The sequence below is a fragment of the Miniopterus schreibersii genome (genome assembly GCF_964146895.1).
Source record: "Miniopterus schreibersii genome assembly, chromosome: 12".
Lineage (NCBI taxonomy): Eukaryota > Metazoa > Chordata > Mammalia > Chiroptera > Miniopteridae > Miniopterus > Miniopterus schreibersii.
The window spans coordinates 65,917,249-65,942,317 of NC_138112.1; the positions used below are offsets into that span (position 1 = coordinate 65,917,249).

The 25,069-nt window shown below is 43.1% G+C and overlaps 2 pseudogenes across 2 annotated transcripts; one reads left to right on the forward strand and one right to left on the reverse strand.

Moving 5' to 3' along the window:
• LOC308565592 (glycine N-phenylacetyltransferase-like) lies at positions 1–23,891 on the reverse strand (annotated as a pseudogene). The gene is made up of 12 exons: positions 23,766–23,891; positions 19,595–19,690; positions 18,686–18,793; positions 16,207–16,333; positions 14,714–14,885; positions 12,484–12,670; positions 12,371–12,448; positions 9,915–10,010; positions 6,724–6,831; positions 3,243–3,369; positions 2,231–2,402; positions 1–570 (listed from the first exon to the last, which is right to left on the reverse strand). The product of its transcript is annotated as a glycine N-phenylacetyltransferase-like (transcript).
• On the forward strand, positions 20,284–20,921 carry LOC308565593 (large ribosomal subunit protein eL6 pseudogene; annotated as a pseudogene). The gene has a single exon. The product of its transcript is annotated as a large ribosomal subunit protein eL6 pseudogene (transcript).
• Positions 23,892–25,069: the final 1,178 nt, after the last annotated feature.

The following is a 25,069-nucleotide window of genomic DNA, read 5'->3' on the forward strand; positions in this document are numbered from 1 at the left end:
CAGTCGGCAGGGACCCTGTTGGTCCTGTGGGCCACTCACACTGCTTCCCCAGAGCTCCACTAGCATGAATTTCCACTGCTGAGCATCATTCCTTTTTCTCTCCATCCACCGTATGTTCCTCCTGCTACACGACCACCCACCCGCACCGTCTTGGGTTCAGGGCCGCTTCACAGAGGCACACATTGCCACTGGTTCCAATCACAGGGCAAGCGGACATGGTGCAGATTGTGACTGATTTTCTGTACGGAAAGGTTGGCTTTGTCCGTATGGTTATATAAGGGAAAACCGAGTTTCTCCAGAGCCTGGGTACTGACAAACAATGCATGGGATGAGAGGCCCTGGCCCCGGTACTCAGGCAGGGTGGCCCCCATCCGCATCTCTCCTGTGTACTCCATCAGGTTCCAGGACACAGGGGTCCCCTCAGGCCCCAGCAGACAGCAGGTGGGAAAAGTCTGGATACAGCGCTCTATGAATCTCGGGCTCCTCTCATTGCCACCAAAATGCCAGAATTTGTTCACCAGGGAAGCATGAGTAACATCGAGGGAAGAAAGTTTAAAGAGCTCTTCATTACTGTTAGGAAAAAGAGAACAGCCATAATATCACACACTGGATAGGATTCTATTCCCCGCCCAAACTGTGTTGAGACAATGCAGCTACAGCCAGCATGCCTGGATGCATCATCTGAGCAGGCAAGGAAATGTCTAAATGTCTCTCTGCCTTCTTTTTTTTTCTTTCTTCATAAAATAGGGAGATTAAGAGCGTCCTCATCAAAAGGCAGAATATAAATATTGTGTGAGCTACTGTTTAAGTATAGGAGTTGTGCCACACAAACGATAAGAATTACATAAAAATTAAGTATTGTTCTTCTGGACATTGCTCTGACTTTCCACTTAAGATGAGGGAACTTACAGATAAGAAAAACAGAGACACAGAAAATAAACAAGTGCCCCAGGCACAGGCTAACAGGCTGTACGTGAAATGCGGGTAGCAGAGGGCCCTTGGCCGCTGTGGGAAAGCTCAAGTGCAGAGGGGGCCGTGGTGTGGAGTGCAGGCGGCCCCCAGCACAGAACACTGGAGTCTGAAGGCTTCTGCTGTGGGGTCAGGGGCCTCCGAGGGGTCCTGGGAGAGCCCACAGTGGAGACCTAGAAGGTGGACACTCAAGCCCCAGTTATGCCTTGAGCTTCCGCCCGACCTGAACCAGCCATTTCTTCATCTGAGCCTGTTTTCTGGCAGGAAAAGGGGGATAATATCTCCTACCTTGTCTATCTCATGGGATGGACTGAAAATCAAATGAGATTATAGACTGAGGTACCTTTCAGGTGTAATATGTGATGCAGTGTGATGAAGCTTTTCCATGCATATTACCGCACAGGGGGCCTTGGGACTGGGCATCTCCTGATCAAATCTCCTCATCGCTGCTCAGTTATAATCAGTGTTAGACTGGAAATCAATGGTGGGGGGGGGGTTCATAATTTGTTTAAATTCTCATTATTAGAAGATTTTTACTCAGGGCGTTCATTACATGAGCATTTATCAAGCATCTACCATGTGTTCTGTTCTGATTACTGAGCATCTACCAATGAACAACCTAAAGAGGGCTCCTGTCCTTGTGAAGTTTGAAATGTCATAGCAGAGTACCAAACAAGAAACAGGTAGGCACATACACAAATAAGCTGCTTCCCATCATGATACGTGCAAAAGAATAAAAATTGGGTTATGTGATGAAGAATTATGTGAGAGAAAGTGCTCTGAGAAGAACTCTCTAAGGAAATGACATTTGAGAGTTGAGTGCCAAGAAAGAGACAAATATGTGGAGATCAGAGGGAAGGGCATATAGGCAGACAAAGAGCAAATGCAATGGCTCAAAGGCATGTACGAGTTTACATGAGTTTATTAGTGACAAGTTGCAGAAAGAAGGTTAGAGCTACTGGTGGGAGTAAGCAAGACACACAAGATGATTTCCAAGAGGTGATGAATGCCCGGTCTCACAGGACCTTGAAGGTCTCACAGGACCTTGAAGGTCTCAAAAGACCTTGAAGGTCTATAAGGCCATGAGCCTTTATTCAAGGTGAGCTGAGAAACATCAGTGGCTTTAAGTAGGTCATTGACATGATCCATGTTACATACTAGAAGAATCACTCTGGAAATGGACTGCAGGGAGGCAAGAGTGAATGTAGGAAGGGAAGTCATAAAAGATGTGGGTAGTGAGAGAAATCTTTTTAAAACTCACATGGCTTTGGGTCTGCCAACTTTAAGAGGTAAATTGTTTGCCTCTAGCAGAGAAGGGAGCAGCCTTCTTGCGGTGTTGGGCGTCATATAGAAGATGCATTGGGTTTGCTTGACCTGGAACTGTTTAACGGTCGCAAGATTTTGTATCGCCTCATCCAGGCTGGACTGTGAACCTAGAGACATGTAAAGTAAGGAGAGAAAGGAGATGCTACAACAAGCTTCCCAATGGAAGTTTGCAGGATTAAAATCAGGCAATGTTGCTGCTGGCGCTGGCAATGACCATGTGACCTTTGGCCATGTCACTGCCTGAGAATGTTTTCTCTTATACAAAACAGAGGTAATACTAGAAATTCTGACTTTATCACTGTGATATTTAAAAAATAGTAGCCAGCCTTGCCTGGGCACATATGACATCCCCAGGTACTGGTGAAATACCACATTTGACCCTTACATTGGCCCTAGGTTGTACATACTTCCATTATCCTCAGTTTTATGTATGAGGAAACTGAATAACGGGTAAGTTATATCACTTGCTCAAGATCCCAAAGTAAGCAACCAGCAGAGCCAGAAGGCCAGCCCATGGAGCCTGACTCTAGAGGGCATGCTCATAGCCATGGCAGTTGTCCTCGTGACCTGGGAGGTGTTTTAGGGCACAATGAACTGTCACTCTTATTCTAGGAATGGAAAGCCGCAGGGGTAGGTAGCTCTGCTCTTACTCCTAATCACCTTAAGGGATCCTGGATATGACTGCAAAATGTATCCTCAGCTATCAAGAAATTGCCTTACTCACAGTTCCTCATATGAACTCCATCATTTGCAATGTTTGAATTCTACTCCACTGAAGTAAGAGGTGGTGGCAGCTGATACAAGGGATGAACATCAAGTTGGGTGTCTGGGGTTTGGTAGAGGGAAGTGAAGGTAATAGGGAAATGTGCTTGGGATGAAAACTGACCTGGCAGATATAGAAATTAGCAGTTACAGCAGCCAACACGCATCCCAGATTTCTTACTTACTCTGGATCTGTAAATGTTGTTTCCAATTGATGGCATCTGATCTGCCAAGGAATTCTTGACATTTCTTGGGATCCTTGGAATAGATTTGGTAGGTGTTGGTGTAGTGATCAAAGTCATCTGTCATCTTCTGTTTGGTTGAGTAATGTGGGATAAATCAGATTGATTATACCAAGTAATTGGAATAGTTGAATTTAAGAATTTCATACTTTACTACTTCACACACTTAAATATTGATATTTTTCTTAATGTACTATAATTATCCCTGATTCATTTACATCATGAAATCACATCATGGATTTACTCAACTATTCTATTTGTGGTTAAGAAAATCTTGCTGAATGAGATATTTATATATTGCATTACAATTTCAAATCAACCAAACATGTACCAGTTTAGAAAGCATTCTTCTGTAATTCTGGAATCCTCAGGAGAAAGAGAGAAAAGATTTTATCAAAGGCAAACTTCCACTGCAAGAGTAAATCTTACTCCATTTTAAAGAGTCTTAGAACAAATGGATTATGAGCATGACAATATTGAAATCGACACAGGTAACCTTGTAGTAGCATTTGCACATACATATGATTGTGCTATACAAATGAAAGACAACTAATGTCTTTGAAATGTAAACTACAATGCACTGATATTTAAAAATAATTTGCATTTCCAACAAAATTGAAACACAAAATTTATTCAAAATGATCTTCTTAAAGTTAATATGTAAGAGGTGGGATTATTGGAAAACGAAGGACAGAGTGAGAGAACAACATTCAATGAGGGTAGAATGGCTGAAAAGTGTGACACAGAAATGCTCTAAACTCAGCGTTAGTAAGACCATGGACAATATGTGCTTTTAAGATCTACTGGAAAAGGGAAAATGTTTCCATTTTCCAACTTCAATAATTAAGTTAAATATCTTCATTTTGTTGTGTTCGTTATTTTCTACAAAGCACCATATATTTAAATTTTATCTGTAAATATTTTATATTAAAATGATATTATATGGTTATATATTCTTACACGCATAACTTTTTGCTTTGTATTTTGCAATATGCTTATAACATACTTGTATTGGAAATGTATGAGCCACTTAGTTTCAGTAATTTTATGGCTTTTTTTTCTGTTTTTTAATTTCCTTTTTAATGACAATGTACATTCAATATTATTTTGTATTAGTTTCAGATGTACAGCATAGTGGTTAGGCAATCATCTACTTTACAAAGCGGTCCCCTGATATTTTCAGTACCCACCTGGCACCAGACATAGTCACCACAATATTATTGACTATATTACCTGTGCTGTATTTTACATCCCCATGAATATTTTGTGAGTGCTAATCTGTACTTTTCAATCCCTTCATCTTTGTCACCGAGTCCCCACTCCCCTCTGGCAGCTATCAATCTGTTGTCAGTATCTATGAGTCTCTTTCTATGTTCTTTGTTCATCTAGTTTGGTCTTTCGATTCCACATATAAGTGAGATCATATGGTGTTTGTCTTTCTCTGACCCATTCATTTCACTTAGCGTATTACTCTCTAGGTCCATCCATGTTGTCACAAATGGTAAGGTTTCATTCTTTCTTAGGGCTGAGTAATGTTCCATTGTATAGGTGTCCCACCACTTTTATATCCACTTATCTGTTGATGGGCACTCGGATTGATTCCCTATCTGGGCTATTGCAAATAACACTGCATGCAATGAACATAAGGGTGCATATGCATTGTTTCAAATTCGTGTTTTGGGTTTCTTCCGGATATGCCCAGAGTGGAATCTCTGGGTCATAGGGCAGCTCCATTTTTAATTTTTTGAGGAACCTTCATACTGTTTCCCATAGTGGCTACACCAATTTGCATTCCCACCCAACTGCATTCCTGCCTTTGCCCCACATCTTCACCAACACTTGGTGTGTGTTGATTTATTGATAACAGACATTCTAGCAGGTGTGAGGTGATACCTCATTGTGGTTTTAATATGAATCTCTCTGATGATTACTGACGTGGAGCATTTTCTCATATGTCTGCTGGCCATCTGTATGTCCTCTTTGGAGAAGTGTCTATTGAGGTCTGCTGCCCATTTTTTTATCAGATTGGGTTTTTGTGGGCTCACATGTTGAGTTTTATGAGTTCTTTATAAATGTTGGATACTAAGCCCTGATCAGATGTATTATTGACAAATATGTCCTCCCATTCAGTAGGTTGTCTTCTCATTTTGTGGATGGTTTTCTTTGTTGTACGAAATCTTTTTAATTGATGTAGTCCCATTTGTACACTTTTTCTTTTGTTTCCCTTCTCAAGGAGATCTATTAAAAATGCATTGCTAAGAAAAATGTCAGCGATTACCTCCTATGTTTTCTTCTAGGAGTGTCATAATTGGAGTGTTACATTTAAGTCTTTAATACTTTTTGAGTTAATTCTTGAATATAATATGAGGGTGGTCTAGTTTCATTTTTTCACATGCATCTGTCCAGTTTTCCCAGCACCATTTATTGAATAGACTGTCTTTACTTCCTTGTATGCTCTTGCCTCCTTTGTCACATAGAAATTGCCCACAGAGGTGTGGGATTATTTCTGGGCTTGCTATTTTGTTCCACTGATCTATGTATCTGTTTTTATGCCAGCACCATGCTGTTTTTATTTTTATTTTATTTATTATTTATTTTTAAGCCTCATCAGAGGATACGCTTTTATTGACTTCAGAGAGAGAAGAGGGAGAGTTCTAGTAGTTTATTGGTGAAATCTTTAGGTTTTCCTATATAAAGTACAATGCCATCTGCAAATAATGACAATTTCACTTCTTCCTTTCCAAATTGGATGCTGTTTATTTCTTTTTTTTGCCTGATCACTGTGGCTAGGACTTCCACTACTGTGTTGAGTAAAGGTGGTGAAAGTGGACATTTCTGTCTTGTTTCGAATCTTAAGGGAAAAGCTCCCCCCCCCCCCCCGTTTAGTATGATGTTAAGTGTGGGCTTGTCATATATGAGTTTGAGAGGTTTTTAAAAGTCTTGATACTAAAAATATATCCCAAATGCAGGCTTTGAAATTTGTTCTTTATATTTCCCAAACATTCTTCACATTTAACTTTAACCACTGTTAGTTGTTACTTTCTCCGCTTAGAATACACCCTCTGTTCTTGTCAACCTGTCAAAAACCTATTTTTCTTCAAAATCCAGTTTGGTGGAATGGTTGCCAGGAAGGCTCTCTGAACCTCTCCCTGCATACGCTGGCATCTAGAGCTTTAAACATCTCTTGGCCAGTGTTGCTTCTGTAGCTAGTATATTCTTGAATGTTTTTGTACCTTTTCACACCATGTTGTAATTTATTTGCTATCTACCTTTTCCTCCAGGCTGTGAGCTCCTTGAGGACAAGGACTTGTTCACCATCATTGTCATTCATTTCTCGGTCCCCTGGGTCTACACTGCCAGGCGCAGACAATGGTAGGCACATGGAGCAAATAGAAGTGTATGCATTCCACATCGGATGCCTTACCTGCTCCTGAGGGTGGACAACCACTGTGTTAAAATCAGGCCACTTGTCCACCAGGGCCTTTAGCTCGAACGGGTTTCCTCAGTTCACGTGGAAAACGGTCCCATACACCTGCAGCATCATGAGAAAGCGAGAGTCAGCTTATTAGGAAGGGATGGCCAAGTGCCCTGATTGAGCTGGGTAAGGATTGTTTCTATGAAATCAGGGTTAGTAACCGGTAGAGCATCTACTTCAAACAGTCTTCAGGTCCTACTTTATTACTCCACTGGAAATAGATATTTGGGTCAAACCATGAGAACATTATCATCATATAAATATAGTCAAATACCTAGATATAAAAAATAATTAAAAATCATTCACTATCATATTGTAGAATTTAGTAATATATCTTCCCATTTTTATTCCTCTTATTTACATAGTCACACCCAGTTTTGAAATAATGAAATTACCTAATATATATTTGTTTAACATCTATAGCCCTCCACACACACATACACACATACACACATACACACACTGTGCAATCGTCATATTTTCTATAATCCTCACCGGAGGATATGCTTTTATTGATTTTATAGAGAGAGGAAGGAGAGAGAGGAAGAGAGAAACATTCACAAGAGAGAAGCATCAATTGGTTGCCTCCTGTATGTGCCCCGAACAGGGATCAAACTTGCAACTTGGGTATGCGTCTGGATGGGAAATCAAACTCACAACTTTTTGTTGTACGAGACGATGCTCAGGCCAACACAGACACCCAGCCAAGGCTCAGTGCTCATATTTTGCACAGTTTCGTAATTCTTCCTAAAGGGCACCAATCCTTCCCTTCATTCAGAAGTTCAAAGTCTGTATTGGCTCAAGTCTGGGAATTAGTTGGGAGGCAGTGTTGCTCTGTTTGTATGACCCAAGTAAGACCTTGGAGTTTGTGTAAACTACTTGATGTAATTCCTGATAATTGGTAACTGTTCAAGAGGTGCTGGATATTAATTTTATCATATTATTTTATTTGGCAACCCTCGCAAAGGTTGAGAAACATCTGCCAAAATGTATTGACTTTCTGGCTTTATTCAGTTTACATGCAACAACACTGAGCCTCATAGATGTTTAACTCTCGCATTGTTTCCCAGAGAAGAGTGAACTGTGGAATCAAAACAGTCTGATTCTAGACCCTGCCTTCTCCATGGTTGCCCTACCCTATTTCAGTAAGAAGGATCAGTGATTTGGGTTTATACTAAATGCCTGAGGCTTAGTCTCCAGATATCCCCACATAAGGTGTCAGAGCACCAGGAAAAGCCAGTGTCCATAAGTCCTTTGTGCTTTCCACAGGTCATAAGTTGTGAAAATTATGGGCCTAGTGTTGGTAACAGTATGGCCTTATTTATCCTTACAATGTCTGTTGGGTTTGTAGTAATGTCCCCTAGTTCATTCTTAGTGTGGGCAATTTGTGTCTTTTTTCTTTTTTCCTAGGTCAATGTGGCTATTAATCTTTTCAAAGAACCAGACTTTGGGCTCATTGATTTTCTTACTTGCTTTTCTCTCCTCACATTCATTGGTTTCAGCTCTTATCTTTTCTAATTTCCTTAGTTCTATTTGCTTTGGGGATAATTTACTCTTCTTTTGCTAGTTTTTAAGGTGAAAACATAAAGCATGGATTTGAGACCATTATTCTTTTACAGTATAAGCACTTAAAGCTACAAGGCTCCCGCTTACCACTGCTTTGGTTGTATCCCAAGACTCTTAACATGGTGTACTTCCATTTCTATTCAACTAAAGTACTTTCTAATTTTGGTGTGACATTAAAGCATGATTTATTTATTTATTTATTTATTTATTTATTTATATTTATTCATTTTTAATGTGTCTTTATTGCTTTCAGTGAGACGTAGAGAGAAGGAGAGAGAGAGAGATAGAAACACCAGTGATGAGACAGTCCTCGTTGATTGGTGGCCTCCTGAACGTCCCCGACTGGGGATCAAGCCCATGACCCAGCCATGTGCCCTGACCAGGAATCGAACTGCGATCTCCTAGATCCTAGGTCAATGCCCAACCGCTTTGCCTCCCCCAGCCAGGCATTAAGGCATCATTTATTTAGAAATGTTTTTATAATTTCTAAATACATGGGTATTTTCCAAATACTTCTCAGAGTTTTTAAAATTTTAAGTTTAATTCCATATTGTTCAAAGACATGCTTGACATGATTTCAATTTTTAAAAAAATTTTAAAATATGATCTATCTAGGTTAATGTTCAATGTGCATTTAAAAGTAATATGTATTCTGCTGTCATTGAGGGAAGTACTATATAAATGTCAATTAGTCCAAGTTGGCTCAGAGTATTGTTCAGGTCTTCTATATCCTTACAGGTTTCATCTGTATTGTATAAATTATTGAGAGAGGAGTGTGGAAGTCTTTAATTATATCCATGGGTTTACCTATTTCTTCTTTCAGTTTCATCAGTTTTTACTTCAGGTACTTGGAGCCTCTGCTGTTAGGAGTAGACAGTTTAGCATTTGTTTGTATTTTTAGTGAATTGATACCTTGATCAGAATGCAATGGCACCTTTTATCCCTGGTAACATTCTAGTCCCTTTGCAACATATATTAGTGCAAAAATAAAAATAAAAAATGAAACACACATACACAACAAGAGAAAGAAAAAGTCTCTATGGTACAAGATCATTGATCTACTTCTAAAACGAAATTTCTGCCTCACCCCAAATTAAACAGAATCCATTTGTGTTTGACAAAATAAAAACGACCTGTTATGAACTTTCAAGTAGAAGCATAATAGTTAGCCTTTCACCACTCACTTGATTGGTCAGAAACAATCAATTAAGCATTAGTGTGTTAGTTTCGGTCAACTTTGCAATTCTGGAAACACTTCCCTTGATATCTGACATATTTCTTAGAAGAGCACAAGGGAATGGTGTTGGGTCATCACACAGCAAAGGTCAGAGTGCCTTCCAATCCCAGCATTGCCACTCCCTGCTGGTGTGATCTTGCTCAAGTCATGTAACTGAGCCTCCAGTTGCTCTTTGGTTACGTGGGTCATAGACCTGCCCTGCGGCAAGATCATGGGCACTGACACGTGAGAGGAGCGAGTGCCTGGCAGAGAGCAGTGCTCAGTGACAGCTAATTCTCTTCCCAGCTTTGTCATAGGCAGTCATCGTCCTTTCTCCCCTAGAAGGTTCCACTCTCACCTTTAAGGACTCAGGGAGGAACTTCCTCAAGGCTTTCTCTAGCATCTGCTGCATTTGTGGGCCTTGTAATTGGAACATCTTGGCAGGTACCTGAGCCTAAAGAGGGGATCAAGAAACACGAAGGAGTGAGAAGTGCTGGAAGACATACAAAGACACAAAACAGACACAGTAGGCAGCTCTAGCTACTGGCCTGGCCTTACCCCCGCCGTTTCACTGGTGCCCCATTCACGAGACTCCTCACTAACTCCAAGGAGGGATAAGTCTGGCAGAAAGCCTGGGTGCCTCTTTCTGAAATTATTTTTGGTATTTGTTAAACTTTAAAAAATATTTCTCAATTTTCATTTTGATGTTTACATCGCCTAGAATTCCAATTATTAAGGATTCACAGAGATTAACCAATATATTCTCTAAGCATGAACGAGCGTGCTTTGAGGTTTACTTTAATTCAGGACAAGCCTGACTTTGCCAATCAGAAGCTATATGACACTGGGCAAGTTGCTGAACGCCTCTGTGCCTTGGTTTTCTCACCCGTGAAGGACAATGACTGGAGCACCTGTGCCACAGAGCAGCTGAGCAAGGACATAAACCAAGGCGTGCAAGGTCCTTAGGACAGTGCGTGGGACATAGCGAGTTCTCAATTAGTGATTCTAATCATTGTTAGCCTTTTTATTATTATCATTAGTAGAAGCAACAGTTAACCACACTGCCATTCTGTGACTCTTCTTCGGCACAAGAATTTGTGGTGAGCATTAAATGGGGGAGAAGCCACGGAAATTGGCACCTGCTAAGTAAGGAATGACCTGTCATTATTTTACTACTCTAAGACCCATTCACATGAAAGTGATGACATATATGCTGCCCTATGGGAGAGCCTTAGAGTGAAAATGTAAAAGGCACATAAATGATAGTGCAGCTGAGAGGACTAAAATTACGTTTCCTTTCTGTGGCTTCAAGTGAACAGTTCATCTCACCTGTGCTGTAGTCCTGGCACTAGATGCTGCATTGTCCTTCTGAGGCCCTAAGCAGGGAACGTAGCGTTCCTAGACAGTGTTTATCCAAGGGGCAAGTGCCTGACTGCCTTAGAATGGCACCAGGGATTAAACCAGAACCTCTGCATAATATGTCTACCAACTGCGCCACATGAATGTCCCCTGAAGCAGCATGTTCCTTCCCAGGGCTGTCCCATTTCTGTTACCTGTCCACCAACGGCCAGCTCCCAATGCACTTCACATTTGTCTACCATTTCAGCCGGAGCCTCACTTTAGCCCGTCGGGAATTTCTCCCACACTAGGGAGCTGCCCTGTACCCTGCAGGCTCCTGTTGCAAATTCCTCCAGTGGAAGCGCCTCCTTTCCCCAGCAAGACTCTCATTCCTAACGGGCCGGGAGGTGCCGTCCACGCAGCAGTAGCATCTGAATCCTGTGCCCCCGGGGAGGCAGAGGGGCTGAGGGGCCCAGAGCGCGGGCTCTCCTCCTTCTCACCTGCAAGCTCTTCTCTGTCAGTCTCTGCACAGATCCTCAGGGAGAGGCCAGAAGCCGCAGATTATTCCAGAAGGTGAAATAGGACCTGCAAGAGTTTATTTGGAGTTGTTTACTCCCCCCACTGGTGAATGAAGTTCCTGATAGAACCCGAGCAGCACGCTGTGGAATCTTCCAGCAGCAGAGTGGAAGGTGGAGGGCCTCCCCCAAGAGTCCCATGTTCAAGGACGTGGCTCTGTGACCAGGTTGTGTCACCACTTTATTGACTGTTAAACTTCCATGAACTTTCCTGTTTTCTCTTCAACATATCTTGTGCACAAGTAGGTTGAATTCATCAAGAGGAGACAGGAATGCCAAGGAGGCTTTCTCATACATAGAGACAAGGCAGACAGCTCTGGTGGGGGAGGGTATTGGGGGGTGCAAGGATTGAGCAAAAAGAAAAGAGAGAGAGAAAGTTCATGGACGTGGTCAACAGTATGGTGATTTGGAGGGAGGAAGGGGGTGTGTTGAGGTGGAAGGGGGCATTGAGGGGATGAATGGTGATGGAAAAAAGAAAATAAGGTGTCAATCTGTACATTTTTCTTTATGATTAATTTATGCTGTAACTAATACCCATTGAAAAACAAACAAAAATATAACTTTATAATAAACTAGGAAGATGAAATATGGCCATGTAGCAGTGTCCCCCACATTAAGTGCTGCATTCACCACCTGCTTCCAGAAAGTGCCCGAAGCTCTCCTCATGCATCTATCGGTTCACACCGGGAGCCCGCAGGGTCTCCACAGTGCCGAACGAGTTGCCCTCACAGAGGAGGTGCCAGGGGTGTGCTTCTGAAGTTCAGTCATTCCTTCTCCTTAGGAATCTGGGGGTACTGACCATAACACACTAGGAGTGTTTAGGTGTGTGTCACTGAAGCGCAGAGGATGTCACAAAGCAACGGTTATCTTCCTGGGGGAGGAGAGGAGCATGAGTCCTTACGTGGGGAGCCGCCTCCACACCGATCTCGCAGGTGTCCCCAGGAGCAAGTGAGAAGGGCAGACTCCTGGGTGCTGCAATTGCCGTTTAATGCAGGCCCCCATCCCCATCTCTCCTGTGTACTCCATCAGGTTCCAGGACACAGGGGTCCCCTCAGGCCCCAGCAGACAGCAGGTGGGAAATGTCTGGATACAGCGCTCTATGAATCTCTGGCTCCTCTCATTGCCACCAAAATGCCAGAATTTGTTCACCAGGGAAGCATGAGTAACATCGAGGGAAGAAAGTTTAAAGAGCTCTTCATTACTGTTAGGAAAAAGAGAACAGCCATAATATCACACACTGGATAGGATTCTATTCCCCGCCCAAACTGTGTTGAGACAATGCAGCTACAGCCAGCATGCCTGGATGCATCATCTGAGCAGGCAAGGAAATGTCTAAATGTCTCTCTGCCTTCTTTTTTTTTCTTTCTTCATAAAATAGGGAGATTAAGAGCGTCCTCATCAAAAGGCAGAATATAAATATTGTGTGAGCTACTGTTTAAGTATAGGATTTGTGCCACACAAACGATAAGAATTACATAAAAATTAAGTATTGTTCTTCTGGACATTGCTCTGACTTTCCACTTAAGATGAGGGAACTTACAGATAAGAAAAACAGAGACACAGAAAATAAACAAGTGCCCCAGGCACAGGCTAACAGGCTGTACGTGAAATGCGGGTAGCAGAGGGCCCTTGGCCGCTGTGGGAAAGCTCAAGTGCAGAGGGGGCCGTGGTGTGGAGTGCAGGCGGCCCCCAGCACAGAACACTGGAGTCTGAAGGCTTCTGCTGTGGGGTCAGGGGCCTCCGAGGGGTCCTGGGAGAGCCCACAGTGGAGACCTAGAAGGTGGACACTCAAGCCCCAGTTATGCCTTGAGCTTCCGCCCGACCTGAACCAGCCATTTCTTCATCTGAGCCTGTTTTCTGGCAGGAAAGGGGGGATAATATCTTCTCCTTTGTCTATCTCATGGGATGGACAAGAAAATCCAATGGGATTATGGAATTAGAGGTGTATGTTTTAGGTGTAACGTGTGATGAAATCTGACTAAAGCTTTTCCATGAATCTTAACACACAGAGGGCCATGGGACTGGGCATCCTCAGGCCAAATCTCTGCCATCAGTCTTTAATTCTGTTCTGTATTCCACCTGGCATCAATGGGAGAAAATATGTAATGCGTTGAAATTCTCTTTATTGGAAATCTTTTGTTCTGCGAAGCAAATTCACTCAACACATCTTTCTGCAGCACCTGCTGTATACCAGGCCCTGCGAGGCTCTATCGTTGAACAAGCAGAGAAAGCGGCTGCTCTGCGGGGGAAGGGGCTGCGATACTGTTGGGGGAATTCAAACATCAAATGAGTCTGTGAGTGAACTAAGTTGGCTAACTCCAGACAATCGTACGTGCTATAAAGAACCCAGAACTGGGTCATGTGTGGAAAATAACAGGGAAGCGACTTCAGGTGGGTGGGGCAGCCGGGACCCTGTGGTGAGGTGTCATTTGAAAAGTCCTGAGTAACAAAAGAAGTCATGTGAGTAAGGAATGGGGGGGGGGGTGGGGGGAGACATTTTAGGCAGAGGGAAGAGCTGATCCAAAGGACCTGAGCTGGGGATGATCAGCAGTGGGAGGAAAACCAGTGGTGTTGGGGAGCAAGCAAGAGAGATGAGGTATGAAAGGCAGGTGGATGCTGGCTCTTGTAGGGCCGTGGGGGAGTTCAGAATTCTTCCAAGGTGAGGCAAGAAGCACTAGAGTCTTTTAAGAGGAGAGGGACATGTTCTAAAAATAAGATTACTCTGGCTGCTCTGCAGAAAATGGGTCATTAGGAGCCCACACAAAAACTGGAGAAGTTGGGAGTTAGAGTGTGCTGAATGGTGTGTGCCCTCAAAAGATATTCTCATCTGGAACCCAAAAAGGTGACCTTATTTCCAAATGGGCCTTTGCACATGTAAGTAAATTAAGGAGATCAACGTGAAACCATCCTGAACCTTAAATGCAACGATAATCCTTATAATGGACAGAAGGGCAGCCACGCACGGAGAAGGCCATACGAGCACAAAATCAGAGACTTGAGTGATGAAGCCACAAGCCAAGGAATGCTCAGAGCCCCAGAAGCTGGAAGAGACAGGGAAGGATTCTCTCCTAGAGGCTTGGAAGGGAAGGCCGGCTTGCCGACACCTTGACTTCAGAGATAAATGTCTGTGGTCTTAAGCCGCCCGTTGGAGGTGATTTTTCACAGCAGCCCGAAAACTAGCGCCCGGGCTCCCGCGGCAGTGAGAGGCCCGAGTGGCGCAGCCGGCTGCTGTGGCCGCACTTACATGGAACGGCCCGGGCCACCGCCGGGCGGGGACTTCTGTGCATCCAGCAGGGAAGGGACCAGTTTCTTTGCTGTCTGAGACATCATATAGAGGTTGCATTGCGTTCGCTTGACCTGGCCCAGCTTAACAGCTACGAGATTTTCTATGACCTCGTGCAGGTTGGACTGTGAGCCTAGGTGGAGAAAACAAGGAATGAGTGAGACGGCACTGTTCCCTTTCGAAGACAGGAGCTGGGGGGCCTCAAAACCTGTGGTCAGTCATGACATGGCTTCTGTCGGATCATGGCTAAATCACTCCCACATTTTTTTAAATTTAAAACTGGGACAACACTGTGATTCTTGAGCACATCCCAGTACGGTCTGACTGTCAGAGGAGATGAGGTGTAGATGTGGTGACCAACATGTACTGAGCAAGTCAGCGCCCTCCCGGCAGCGGGCGGTGGTTACAGAGCTCGAGAGGCGAGCTCTTCCCTCACTGTCCTGACTTTCCCCCCGATATGATTCTGGGCTTGACCATGAAACTCGCCTTAGCCAGCGGGCCAATAGTAAAGGTAATTCAGTGAGAAGCTTGAAGAGGGATGGTGCACTGAGTCTTGCCCTCTCTTCCTTTTTATTTTTTTATTTTACTTTTCTTGCCTTCTCTTTCTGCTTTGGAAAACCCTGTGGCTTTTATACGTTGCCCAATCCACTTCCACCAGCTCAGTCGACAGCCAGCACAAGCAAAGCTAACAACACCCAGGCCCGAGGCGGTGGCCTAGTCCCACCAGCTCGTAGACAAACCCAGCGGACCGCAGGCACATGGGTGAGTCTAGGAGAGACGAGCTGAAGAGCCACCCAGCTGAGTACTGTCTAACGTGCTGTCCCACAAAATTGTGAGCTAATAAATCATGGTTGTTTTAAGTTATTGTTTTGGGATGGTTTGGAAACCAACGGATAAAACCAGACATGATGGGTGCTAAGCATTTCCCAGTCAAGGTCCCAATTAATCATTCAATGAATACTATTATAATCTTCATTTTTATCCATAAGGAAACTGACCCACAGAGAGGGTGTTACTTGCCCTAGATCACATAACTAATTATAGGCCCAACAAGGTCACAAACTTGGGTCGTTTGACTCCAGAGAGCATATTTTCAACCACTGGATTTCTCCTTTGTAAATATGACAGAAGGATAAAGCAGGTGAGGCAGAGGGGAAGCTCTGCTCCCATCCTCACGAGCCCGAACAGACCCTGGAAGATAAATCTGAGCCCTTAGCTAGTAAGAAATTACATTACTCGTGATTTCCTTTGCAAATGCCATGCATTGCAATTTTCAGGTTCTAGTTCACTGTGAAGGTGGTGGCAGCTGAGAGAGAGAATGGAGAGCGGGCCGAGTGCCTGGGGCTTGAAGTGGAGAGATACGAGGTGTAGGGGTGTTACTGAAAATGGAAAGCGACCCTCCGGGTGCAGGCATGGGAGATCCCAGCAACCGGCACGCATCCCAGTCCCCTTACTCTGGATCTGCAAATGTTGCTTCCAGTCGATGACTTCTGGTGAGCTAAGGAATTCCTGACAGTTCTTGGGGTCCCTGGAGTAGATTTGGTAGGTGTTGGTGTAGTGATCGCAGTCATCCGCCATCTCCTGTTTGGGTTGGGAAAAGTAGAATCGATATTTGTGTTTCATGATGGCCATTCCTTTTTCAGTGTTCCGTTATATACTATGATCTTTTTAAATACTAAAATGTGAGCTTTGTTGGTGGTGTATTGCCTTTATTGAGGAATTATTTATATTAGGAGGTCAAGGGCTTCCTTATTCAACTAATAGTAAAAAATGTCCTGAACAAAACTATTCTTAGCTCAGCTATTGCTTTAAAATTTGAAAGAAAAATGACTCGTTTGGAATTTAACATTTCTTTCAAAAAGCACAGGACAGACATTCAGACTTTTGGTAAAATATCTTTTGTACAGGTTCATTCTCTGGTAGTAAAAGTGTTAGCTCCAATGACTGCAGTAAAAAAAAAAAAAAAAAAAATCACAAAAACAAACCAGTGACAACAACAACAAAAACTCCCGAAGATACGTTGTGTTCCCTTCTTACAATTTTTAAAACAAATCAGAATAGGCAAGTGTTCACAATCTACCATGCTATGCAAATTCTTAGGAACAGGCAAATGCAATGGTCAGATCTTTCTAAACATCACTAGTGATTTTCTAAATAAAGATGCAACATTTTAAAAAAAAGTTATTGTTTTAACCTTTATAAAACCCAAGTAGAAAGTAAACTGACAAGCAAAATCTTTGGCCAAAAGAATAGATCTTGCTCTAGTCCAAAGACTTTGTAGAACATGTGGGCTGTGAACATGTCTTTATCAGCATTGACAGAGGTAACAGACTTAGAATACGCACCAGATGAAACCAGAGAAAAGTTATCAGATGAAGAAGTTCTGAGGATCTACTGTACAGCATGGTGACTGTAGTGAGTAATATTGTATTCTGTAGGCTTGGAAGCTGCTAAGAGAGAAAATCTGAAATATTTTCACCACAAAAAAGAAATGGGAACTGTGTGACAGGGTGGAGGTGTCAGCTCCAACTATGGCGGTGATCATTTTGCAGTATATGTGTATCCAATCTACACATTCTACATCTTCAACTCACTCAGTCTTATATGGGAATTATCTCTCATAAGCTGGAAAACCTTATTTTTAAAATTGTAGTTTTGAAAGTAGCTCAAATAACATTTCTCATTCAGGTTTCTATCAATAATTCAGTCTTTATTTTCAAATTATTTAATTTGGTGATTTTTTTTATCAATTTCACTGCTATACAAGTTATAACAAGTAATAATATTTTTAATATTTTAATATTAACAACTTTAGATATTTAGTTGATTTATTAAAATGTAAGTATACATTTTTGGTTTTGAGATATTTTAGCTATTTCGTTTCATTAACTGTTAAACGTTATCACAATACGTAACCAGCAACTCCAGCCATGTCATTTTGCTCTTCAATTTCCCTAATTCACTGTGTTGTTTTAGACCCTATGCCTCGCAATTGTTATTTTGTCTGCTTTGGATGAAGTCTGGCCCTGATCCTCTATAAAAAAGTCTTATTTATCTTTCACATGCAGTTTTGGTAAACTTTCCACGAGGAAGCATCTCTGACCCTTTCCCTGCAACCTCTACTACATATGGGATTTTTTTTTAAATGCCCTGTTTTAAGACTATACTTTCAGGGATCATTTCTATAGTTCGTTAAAACATGCGCAGTTTTATTGACTTTTCTGATGATGGTTGGTTCCGATACCCTGCAGCCTCTCAGTGGAAGGCAGGATCACAACGGGAGGTTGGCAGTTAGCACGGTGAGTTGGTGTGGTTCCAGGCTCGGTGTTTATAAAAGGTAGAAGAGGTAAAAATGGAGTTAGGGTTTGATCCATTACAATACAGATGTCTAGTCCGGGAAACGTTCCTCTAATATCTTTAACAAAAGATCAGCCTCTTGTCCGTGCCATCAACATAACCTTAAATCAGCACAGCCTTCCCTTGGGTGCCTCCCTTCCCACAAACCAGAGGCAAGAAATAACTAAGGGTGTTTGGTCCTCAGCATGACCAGGATGCTGTTTGGGGTCCTGTCTTGAAAACAAACTAAAGCAGTGAATGAGCATGAAAATGTACCATATATAGTTTTAATCAGCTCCTCCTGTGTTACTTTTTTTTGACTTTCATTTTTCAATGACAGTTGTCATTCAATATTATTTTGGATAGATTGAGGTGACGGCACAGTGGCCGGGCAATCATCATCTCACGCATTCTCCTGTTGCTGCACATTTGACACCAGACTGTCACTTATCTGTGGGCTTACCTGTGTTCTCCTGCAGGCTGTGGGCTTCTTGAGGGCGGGGACTGTCCCCATGTCTGCAGTTCATCGCCAGGTGCCTGACAAGCACTTAGCAAATACAAACACAGACGCGCGTTCATTCCACGCCGGGCGCCTACCTGCTCCTGAGGGCGGACAACCACCGTGTTGAAATCGGGCCACCTGTCCACCAGGGCCTTTAGCTTGAACGGGTTTCCCTGGTTCATGTGGAAAACGGTCCCATACACCTGCAGCATTCCAAGAAAATGGGAGGGTCAGCACCCAGGGGCTGCGAAAGCGGGTTTCCAGGTGTCGGCGTGGTAAAGACACGCAGGCGAGGATCCTTACAACAGCCTCATTAACTCTGTTCCATGTACTCACAACAGAAAACCCAGTTTCCCCCAGGGTTACTTCTATGAAATTATGGAATATTATAATTGCAAGGACTCTAATGACCATTTCTACAAACCAATTTTAAGTTCGAGTTTTTAGCCCTAATAAGTGATTCTTTTAAAAATATATTCACACTATAAAACATTCAGGCCAATTAAATTTATGAATAAAGATCATGAACTCTCCCATTATAGAATTTAATACACACTTAATGTAATAGATGTCAATTATACCTCGATTCACAAAAAGGCAAAAAAAATCTTTTAATAGATTTCCTTCTATTCATGTACACCCACCACAAATCCCACAAAATGGAACATTTTAGGAACATGTAATTTTGAAATGTTTTTATCCATTAAATAAATATAGTCTAATCATATTTCTTTTTCAATAAACAAATAATTTTAATGACTGTAGAGCATTCTGTGATATGGATGGACCAACCTTCATTTTTAATTTGTTCACACGAAATAGCAAAGATCCTACAAAGAGGTCCCAAACACACCTCCCTTGCAAAGAGGTGATGTGAACCGAATGAGACGTAGCCTGAGTGAATTCCCGCCACAAAACAGATGCTCTTAAAAGCTCCTTCTCCTTCCCGCTTCCATCACAGGAAGACGCGGCCCTTTGTTTCCCTGAGCCTGTCGCCCTCTCACCTTTAAGGACTCAGGGAGGCTCTTCCTCAAGGATGTTTGTAGCATCTGCAGCATCTGTGGGCCCTGCAAGTGGAGCATCGTGGCAGCTCTTTCAGGCTAGAGGAAGGATCAACAGACAGCCAGGAATGAGAAGATGCTGAAGGCACAGGAACTAGATCCACACCTTTACCTGAACCTTAGACGGTAACAGGTAGGATAAGCCTGCCCGCTTCTAAAGTAACTGCCTTGGGAGAGGGATTGAAAGTAGGGTCACTCTGGATTTCCAGTCTTACCATGAAATAAGGGCACCCCAGAAGTTCTGAGGGGACCACCACCAAGACACAAGAGTAGCAGGTTCTGTGCTAATGACCACCACTCTCTTCAGTGTCCTTTATTGGTGTCAACCTCCCTGAAGTCCTCACTAAGGCCAAACGAGGAGACTGGCAGAAGCACATGGTTCTTTTTCTGAAAAATTGCACTTCAGTTTCTTACACTACCCAGAATTTCTATTAAAGACACATTTGTTTTAACAAACATGTTCTTCAGTACTCTAGTGCATCTTTTGGGATTAGGTTACTGTCAATGATTAGCCACCACCAACAAGCTCTGTAAGCTTCAGAAAGTAACCCTCTTGGTATCATGGTTGCTCATTAATCTTAATAAAAACAGGCTCTACCTAGAAAATTATTGTCTCTTTCCTATCTTGCAAGATGGCAGGTAAAGAAGCTGAGAAACCGGATAGTAAGGAGAAGAAGCCTGAAGCCAAGAAGGCTGATGCTGGTGGCAAGCCTAAGAAGAGTCACCCCAAGGCCAGGGCGTGAAAGAAGAGGAAGCCCCACTGCGACCAAACCCTGTCCTGGTCGGAGGCACTGACCTATATTTGTCACAAGAGGAAGTAATCAGCGGCTAAATCCAGGATCGAAAAGTTTAAAACGGAGAAGTTCTTGCAACTGTCACAAAACCAGTTGGTGGCAACAAGAATAGTGGTACCAAAGTTGTCACACTTTGAAAAATGCCTAGATACTCTCCACCTGAAGATGTGCCTTGAAAGCTGCTGCGCCACAGCAAGAAGGCCTTCAGTGGGCATGTGAGGAAGCTGGGGACCAGAGTGGCTCCCGGGGCCCTTCTGATTGTCCTCACAGGGCGCCCCAGAGGCAAGAGGGCGGTTTTCCTGAAGCAGCTGAGCCGCGGCCTGCTGCCTGCGACTGGACCTCTGTCCCTTAATTCAGTTCCTCTGTGCAGAACACGCCAGAAATTCGTCATGGCCACCTCCACCAAGACTGACACCAGTGGTGTGACAACCCCGAACATCAGGCCGCTGCTCGCTTCAAGGAGCAGCAGCTGCTAAAGGCCAAAGCGGCCCCTCAGCCCAGGGCTGCCTCTGCTCTGTTTGCTCTCACCAGCGGGCTTGACCTCACAAACGGGGGGTGCAAAAAACCTAATTGGACACTTTATCTGTTTAAAACAGTCATTGTGTGGGTTAAACGAGTTAATACGTATTAAATGCATATAAGAGCTTCTTGCATAGAATAATTCAAGAATGTTATTTTTACTATTGTTATTGTTAATATTATTAGTGGCAGCTAACCACATAGTCATTCAACCCAGCCCATTCGGTTGTCCTTTTATTTTGAAGAAATGGGGTGTAACTTGAATCTAGGTGACAATGTGAATGCTTTCAGTGTGAAGAGTGCCCTGAGAATAATACCAATATTTACATCAGAGTTTGTTTGTGAGGTTAAATGAGCTGATCCACTCACTGGCATCACGTGACTAAAAAAGCCCATAGAAAACTCTGAGTGCCCGGCACAGGACAGTATTTGTGTGTCATGATTATCAGCATTTCCTAAAGGAAGCAGAGAAAAGACTGATGTACTTCGCTGGTTAGTGCTGAGGCTCCCTGGCTTCCCAGACCTCTGGCTTCCTCCCCTCCCCTCCCCTCCCCTCCCCTCCCCTCCCCTCCCCTCCCCTCCCCTCCCCTCCCCTCCCCTCCCCTCCCCTTCTCTTCCCCCCCCCCTCCCTCTCTCTCGTTTTTTTGTTTGAGAAACACATGTTCTTTGGAAATGATCAGCCACAGAGACTTGTAGAGATGGGACCCGTGATGTTTGTGTTCAGTGGGAAAACGTCTCTGGTTCCAAAGAGCTCGTTTACTTTTCAGCACCCGCTGTTTGAGCAGGTTTGCGGGGCTTTGCACAAGTGAACACTCTTGGCTCTTGCGTGTGCCTATGTCCCCAGTTGCTTGTCAGTCCTTTGGGGGAAAATAACAGCCACCTTATCCCCCCTAAGGCTACTCCTTAGTTTGGGGAGAGGAGAGTCTCTGCTGGCATCATTATGGTTTTTGTTGTGACTTTTAAAAACAGCTTTAATGCCGAGTAATCTAAATGGGCGTAATTAAAAGCATGCGGCGTGTACAAGCCCACAGACCTGACACACGTGTAAGCCCATGAAACAAACCATCGTCATACTTAAGAGAGAGAACATTTCCTTCATCCTGGCGCCTCTGGGCCTCGAAGCGGCTCTAACCCTGCGGGTGAGCTTTGGGCGTCACAGGGCCAAAGGCCACAGGGCGCTTCAGGCCCACTCAGCCCCTGACGACATGCTTTCAAAGGGCAGTTCAAACAAAGAGACTGGGTCGCAAGAGTGGTTTATAAAGCCACGTCAGCAAATAGGGGGCAATAAGGCACAGTCCCTGTCACTGGGAGAAGGGTACATAGATGACGGCCTGTTGGTGTATTGCACCTGCAAGGGCCATTAGCATAAGAACTAGGACACACACAGGGGACAGTGTTAAAGTAAAAGGAGAAACTGTAGAGCATGAAACAGTACAGCCCTCGACTTTAATATGTAAATCTGTGCTTACACGTATTAAACGGGCAACATATACACAAGCATTTTAAGAATATAGAAAGATAAATTTAGAAGGGAAAACAAAATACTAAAAACTATTTTTTTAAAAAGGAAAAATCCCACTATTCAGAAGTAACTACTATTTTTTTTTTAAATATCTTTATTGATTTCAGAGAGAGGAAAGGAGAGGGGGAGAGAGAGATAGAAACATCAATGTGAGAGAGTCATTGATCGAGCCCACAACCCGGGCATGTGCCCTGACCGGGAATCGAACCCCGATCGCCTGGGTCCTAGGTGGACGCTCAACCGCTGAGCCACGCCCGGCCAGGCAATAACTACTATTAACTTGAGAATATATATCCATTTGTTTTAATACATTATTTCATTTTTTACAAAATAGGGGCGTGTCATATATAAAGAATTTTGTAACTTGTTTTTAAATTTAAAATGGCATAATTCTTGTCATCAAATATTTTTAGAACATGCATGTTAATAAGCATGTACATATAACAGATTTATATTTCATTATTACATATAATATATAGTATATTTTATTATTCCGTTGCACACATGTACCACACATATTTTTAACCAGTTTCCTATTGTTGGGCATCAGGGTTGTTTACTGTTTTTCTCTATTGTTAATAATATTCGGTGGAAACATATTCTGTTAATATATATCCAAGTTTATTTTCTTAAGATAAAGTTTTTACAAGTGGAATTGCTAGATCGAAAGAAATGCCCATTTTTAAAGTTTAAAAAATATTCAAATATGTTAAACAAAATTTTAAAAGTTAAAAAACTATTTTATGGCTATGGCATTATCTATAAAAACCTTCCAATTAAGTTTCTTTTTCACATGACTTAAATGGACAGTAAACCTGGCCTGCCCTCTGGCCCGTGCCGTTCTGCACATTTCCCCTCGGGTTTTAACAGCGCGTCACCCTCCTGGCTGAGGTTTATGCGAAGAGCGAGCTGCCTCCTTCAGGTGCTAAACAAGCCTCACTCGGGTCAAGCACCCTTTCCTGCCCATGTCATCACCTCTTCCTTCGCCCACCAGCGTCCCACATCCCTTCAGATCAATTTATTTGTTCAGAACGAAGAACTGACTCATCCCTCCCAGGGATTTCTCCACAGTGCCTCTGCTGTGTACACAGTGCGTGCAGAAAGGCTGTCTCTCAGTTGGGATAGACCCCCTTTTCCAAATATCACCAAATAAGCTCAAGCACTTCCTAGCTAAAGCCGGCAAGGTCATTGATTTTCCCCACCAAGGTCATTTGCTGCAGGAGAGAAGGGAGCCGGCGGCTGCAAAGCACCGGTTCTCTCCAGGGAGATGAGTTCTCACCTGGGTGGGGAGCTCCGCACAGACCGGTCCTCAGGAACAAACGCGAAGCAGCAGGCTTTTCCAGAAGAGAAAATCCCTTTTATCCAGGCATGCACGGCTCAGACCTGCCATGTGTGTCTTGGTAAATTTTCTACAGAAATCATTAAGCTGACGCTCTTAATTCGGACCTTGGCCTTTTAAATGCTGGGGTGTGGGGGTGAGGGGTGGGGGGTGGGGAGCTTCCGTTAGCTGGTGTGGGATCCAGAGGCATTCAGTTCCTCCCTCTGGGTGGGAACCTTTGGAAAGCTGGTTCTTCAAGCCTGGGAGGCTGGTTGTGTCTCAGGGTTGGATCTATTTTCTAGTTGTGTGTCTTTGTCCAGTTATCTAGTCTTTGTGCTTCAGTTTTCTCACCTGCAGGTTGAGTGAATAATACTACTGGCTATTTCTGCTTTCTGGGTGTGGTTTCTTTGTAAGTTAAATGAGCTAACATCTGTGAAGTGCCTACAGAACTGTGACTTAAAATCTATGTGCCTGTAGATTATACTCCCTTTGAAAGAGAGAGAGAGGATTAAACTTCCTGAGTTATTGTATGTCCATATTTTTAAAAAAATTTCCCTTCTAATTAAATGTTCTTTTGCCTATCTTTTTAAGTGTCTTTCATATTTTTAAATGTTATTAGTATTTTTCTTTATTATTAATATTTCAATTGCATTTGATGTGCAATATTATATTAGTTTCAGGTTGACAACATAGTGGTTAGACATTTATGCAATTTACAAAGTGATCACTGGCATCCATCTAGTACCCATCTGACATCATACAACATTACTGACTACATGCCCTATGCTGTACTTGACTCCCGTGTTTTGCCTACCTTTACGATTGTAGGCCTCAGACCTGAGAGCTATAATATCACTTCTCTCTTTACTAAGTACCTGAGGCTGCTCCTGAGAAGTCTGAAGTCAGGGTGATTCCTGGCCTTCTGAACACAGCCAGTCTGTTCCTCTCTCTGGAACTTTGTAGGATCTTCTCTTGATCTTTGGTGCTCTGAAGTTGCCCAGTAATATGGCTAATGAGTTCTTTGCATACTCAGCCTGAAGTGACTTCTTTCGATCTTAAGACATTCTTCACTTTGGAAAATGTTCTGCTTCTCCTGCCTCTTCTTTCCTTTTCCTACTTTTAAATTGTTTTTATCACTGCAATTGCTCTGTTCTCAGTTTTTGGAATGCCATTTAGATGGGTGTTCAAGCTTCTCAGTGTTGTTCAGTTCTCTTTTTTTTCTTTCATATTTCCCATCCCGCCTTCATTTTGTGTTATGGTCTCCT